We start from the raw sequence: 5,685 nt of genomic DNA on the forward strand, positions 1-5,685 counted from the left end.
TTGCCTGTAAATTCACAGGCTATTTGAAGTAATTGACTTGGTTTGGTTCAGTAATTCCCATCTTCTTGATGAAGGTGTCATTAAACTCTGTATGAACAGATCTACTTTCTTGTTTCAGTGTGTCATTTCTGAAGAACTGTTCGTTGCTTCTCTGTGTTGCAGACTGTTTTATAGTAAATTGTCTCGTTAATTGCTAGAACACATACTTGTCTCCAATACCTTTATTTTATAGTGATTTTTAGCATCCTGCCCAGCTGGGTTATATCCTGAGAGGTACCTGCACAGGGCAAATGCATGTCATGGCACTATCTAGCAAAATGTGCATGTTAGAAATTTTATGCTTTAGAGATCACAACTAATATATGCCAAAATTTCAGTGTCTAAGCTGGTTACGTTTATGTATGTTTTATATATTTTGAGTACTTGGTAGTATTTTTAATACAGTGACATACAGAACAATAGTGGTGCTTTACACCTACAAAACAAAAATTCTTGAATAGATAATATACCAAATAGATTACTCTTTTGTTTGCATTTCCTGTTCTTTATTTAGGTTTATCTTTGGCTTTAGGTTGTTACTGAAGTACTATCTGGCCCTGGCATTGGCCTGTTGTGCACAGCTGAATTTTGCCCCGTGTCTGCTCTGATAAACCTGCCCATATGTTTTTGTGGGTTTTTTTCCTCTTCCAGGCTTGTGTGTTGAATTTACATTGTTCTGCTGTATAGCTATTTTATTAGGATTTTTCTGTCTCTGTTATAGACTAAATAGCAGCTGCTGGGAGGTTTTCTCAAAGCGGATGGTATGTTGCTGGAGTGAGACACAGTGTAGGCAGTGTTACTCAGTAGATGTTTTCAAAGGACTGACAAACCACCACCACACAGGGATCGGTAACACAGTTCATGGAAGCCAGTTTGCAGTGTCGCAGTCTGTCCATTAACATTGTTGCTCAGTTCAAACTGTCAAAACGTACAGAGAGTCAGTCATACAATTGGGTTTTTTTTTCTTTCTATGAACTGACACTGTTAAAATGAAAATAAAATTTATAAAAGCACCATAGAACAATTGCTCCTACTAGAGCAGGGAGCAGGTGAGGAACAGCCCAGTTGTTCCCCAGCCAGCAGATCAAACATTTAAAACCCCCTGCCCCCCAGAATGTTCTGTAGTTGTATTGGTGTGAGAGGACAATATAATGGACAAATTTGCGAAAGAGAGGCTTGGTGGTGCAGGAATCTTCATTTTATTGGATCGTGGAAGGGAGAGGCAATGAGATGCTCCAACAAGGGCCTTGTCAGGGATGAGACTTGAGCACCTGGAGAACTTCCCACACTTTGGCTGGAGCTGTTCCTACCTGTGGTCGATCACCCTTTACCTGGACTTTCTCCTGCTTCGCTTCCCCTCTCCTGCTGTAGTAGTTGTGGGTGATACAAACTTTGACTCTTTGCTGCTTATTGCACAGGCCCTGTGGATTTTTTGTGTCACAGAAACAGTTTGGGTTGGAAGAGACCTTCAGAGGTCATGTTGAGGAAGGCTGTGCTGGTGGGCAGCACTGGGGATGAATGCACGCTTACTTTGTCCTGGTCACTGTGTTCTGCACGGACCTTCAGAGAAGGCTGAGGCAGAGGAGCCCAATAGTTTCCTGCGAGCCAAGGAGCATGCTTGTTTTGAAAATAAAGGTCTGGAACAGGGGTTGAGCAGCCTGAAAGGTACCTCGTGAGTCAAGATCCCACAGCACAAATCCCTTTCGGGGATGAGGAGCCCCTGGGAAGGGCAGGGAGCCTTTCTGCAGTGAACAGCTGTGCTATGACAAACTTCCAGGGTGATCAGAAGAGTGTCCTGCATAAGAGCGGTAGATAACTGAAGCACAAGCTGTGCTGAACTGGTGAGTGTTTCAGGAAGCACTGCAGATAGGTGGGCTGGGGAGAACTAGAAGAAAAACTCTCTCCTCCCATCCAAGAACAAGGTAGTTATGAGCCTTTGAACTTCAATTTTTCCGTGTAAGCCAAGACATGTTTTATTTTGTAATTTTAATGTTAAAGACAGAAGTTTTTTTATGTCATTCAGCGTGCTCCCTTCTGGAAAAGGATGGGGCTTCTTGCCACCTTAAGGCTCAGAACAACGGGTCCTGTTTCCGGCATCATTGCGTCTTTATGTGGCTTTCCCAGGATGCTCTAACATGAAGAACAGAGGGAATGTAAACTTCACCAGTGGCTTAGATTAGCCCACTTTTGCTCTGTATCACAATGGATGCTGTGATAAACTGCCAATGTGGTCTCAGTTGAAGGTGTAATTTTATAAAAATGTGTAAAGTGCAATGCTTGCAATCCTCTGAGCCGATGTTTGCCTTTCCCAGAACTACTTGCTGAGTCATCAGTTTTAAACAGTAACTGCTGCTCCTGAAGGCTATTTGTAAACAGATGCAAATACAATTCAGAAATCATGAGAAGACTATTTCATTTTAAAATATTTTCCATTTAAGAAGGCAAGTGAAAATAATACTGGAACTACTGTGTGTTTTAGCAAATGGAGAATTTGGAAATGTGAAGATGACCTGACAGTTCTGTAGTAGAAACTTTCTTGCTGCTACGGTGTAGTATAATTGAAAAATCCCTGTGAGTGTGTTTGAAAGGAATGGATTAACCACAGCAATGGCATAGATTTGATGCTATAAAATGAGATGTCTGTGTTGTAGGGAAGGTAGAAATATTCCGTAAAGCTATTTTGTAAGGAACTGTTCTAAAATAAAAAATGCGCTATATTATAGTGGTAGAATGTTTTCTACTTAATTGGTAGCAAGGTAGTACATTAAACAGCAATTGCTGACAGGAAATGTTTGGGTGGGTTTAATAACTTGAATCTGGAAATACTAAAGAATTACCTTATGAGCATTCTGAACCTGTAATGTGGCTTTTCAACAATCATTAGGAAGCTGGGAAAACTGCGAAAGATTTCATGGTTAGGGAAAGGTGAAGATTGTCTCAGTATTTAGGAGAAGGTAAGAAACTGAGAGCTAAGCCACTCAGTGTAACTGCCCTGTGCAAGCGTTGCAAACCACTGTGTAAGTCAGCCTGCTGTGGGGCTTTATAAGGGGAGGAAGCGTGATAAGGCTGAAAAGTTGTTTTTTAGTGTCTCTGTGCAGGGTTGGAAGGGAGGAATTTGACAGGAGCCTCTAGAGGAAATCGTAGCCTCTGCATGTGTCCATCAAACACATCCTTCTCCCCACTGCTTCCTTTTGGGAGGGGATTTTGGACTGTGAATCTCAATTTGAGGTAGGTATCAAATTTTGCAATGTAGGGAATTGTCTGTGTTCCAGAAGGAATATGCTTTTCTCTCTGCAACTTTTCTCTATTTGTTGTTTTATGATAATTTAGATGCTACCTTATTCATAGTGCTGTTGCAATGCTCCTTCTGAGACTTCTTACTTTAATAGGTTCTTGACCTTCTTGTCTTAGGGCTGTGGATTCTGCTTAAGGCTGGACATCACCATGCTTGTGTCTGTGTCCTTTACAGATTTACCCCCAAAGAATCCAGGGTGTACTTACAGCCTAGACAATTCTAGAAAAGTCTTGTCTGTCTGAACATGTTTGGTGTGTAAGCCTTCGACACAGATTCAGTTTCATATTTTCATGCATGTGCTTACTCAAGTAACAAAGTCAGCCATGCTATTCAAGAGAAAAAAAAAATAGCTAGAAGACGCTGTACTTTATATGAATAGGAAGGGGAAGATTGTAGCACTAATTTTACTGGAATAATGCTACAGTTCTGGCACAGGAGTCCCAATAGAGGTCACACCTGAGAATGGGAAAGCAAGAGTCCTGCAGGAGTTGCTCGACACGTTTTCTACATGCTTACTTTTGCTAAACAGTAACTGCAGTTAGTGTGTTTCCCTGCTGTAGTTGTAGTTACTGGAGCTTAAAAATTGTCCTCCCCCTGGGTCGTGTCCCAGGCTGAACTGTGTGTCTGGTGACCCACAAAGTCTTCCTTTGGTGAATGGGAAGGGGCAGCTCAAAAGTCAAGAAGTCTGTGAGTGCCATGACAGTGACTCAAGATGATAGATTTGTAGACTTAAAAGACTTGTATATGTAGGTTAATTATTTTCTGAGCTTGTGTCTGTATAAGTTAGTCTGTAATAGTTAAACCTGCTGCATATACTATGCATATATGACTAACGAACATCTAGCTATCTGTAGTCGGAGACACGAATATAGAGTGTATGCTTTAGTTAATTAAAAATTCTTATTTAAGTATTTACAGCTTTAAATGGATATATGCTCAAAATTCCAATTATATTGGGGTTTTTTGATTATTAATTCTTGACAGAAGCCTTTTTTACTCATAACCTTTCACATTTAATTTGCAGCAGGCAGAGCGGCAATTGAAATCTTCAGTGTCATTGTCAGCAGCCATTACAGTGCACAGCTGCGGGACAGCAAGAAGTTTGCTTGGACCCTTGTGACTTGTGAGGTTTCCGCTGACAGAAGCTGTGTTTCCTTGCTGAGGTACCTGCCTCTCTATTGACTGGAAGGCAGGGGGCTGTTGGCAGCTGCCATGGGGAGTTGCTGAAGATCATCATGCAGACCATTGGTCAAGTCCTCATCTCTTAGACGTAAAACCATGCGGAGCCCAGGCACTTAACTGTTTCACAGGTAATATTACTCATCCCACAAAGTGGAAGGGCCAGAGGCTCTGGCCTGGTAACTGCTGTGCATACTTCCTCTTCTTTCCTTGACTCTCAATTAGCCTAAAGGCTTTGTCATAGCTTATCCTCACATGCTTTCTCTGTATTTTTCCAGAGGCTGCTGGTTGCTAAGGTATTTAGGCAAAAGGAATCCTCGTCTCCCATCACTGCAAAGTGGCCAGGATCTGCAGGCAAGTACAGGAAAACCTGCTTTTAAGGAAAGATTAACTTCGTTGCATGTCATGTAAGGTTGCAGCTCGCTGAGCTTACATGTATCTGCACCTTTATTACAGTATTCAATTACTGTGCTCAGTATGAGAAATTAAGGGGAAAAAAATGGGGACATTTGTTTTCACATTATTTGCCACTACAATAAATTCTGCAGTATATTAAGGTAAAATATTTGTACTAAATTAATTACTCAGGTTTATTTAATGTACATTCTTTTAACTGCTGATGCTTTATTTTTGCTCATTGCAATGCTTGAGAGTATGAAATAATCATAAAATTAATGCTATTTAAATGCATAGAGGGATTTACAAAAAGTAAGAGTGTAGTGGACAAAAGAAGTTGTTGCTCTTCAAGAGCTTCCATTCTACATCTCTCAGAGGGGAGTCAGTGAATGAAACTGTAGGCGCTTGTGTTCCAGTCTTTAGGTTGCTGCTCCTTAGGAATAGACTGTTTATTTACAAGAGAAATGAAGGAAGACAGAGGATGCTTGCAATAACTAGCAGGCTTTCCAAATTTAAAGCCTGGCTGGACAGAGGCGTGAAGTTGGTAATGTGTGAAAAGGGTTAAAGCAATAGGGCTGGTACTCAGTATGTAGGATTCAGCACAGGATGTAGGAGGGACAAGATTAACTGTTGTGAAATTAGTTGAGAATAAAAGAAGCATAGCAGCTCTGTTATAGAGGGCTAATGATTGACTGTAACATAGGAACTGCATAAACTTGGTTGGTTGAATGATACCATATTACAACTAATCTTGTCTAACAAAGGCTGTTTTATCT

This window comes from Streptopelia decaocto, assembly GCF_964273445.1.
Source record: "Streptopelia decaocto genome assembly, chromosome: 2".
Lineage (NCBI taxonomy): Eukaryota > Metazoa > Chordata > Aves > Columbiformes > Columbidae > Streptopelia > Streptopelia decaocto.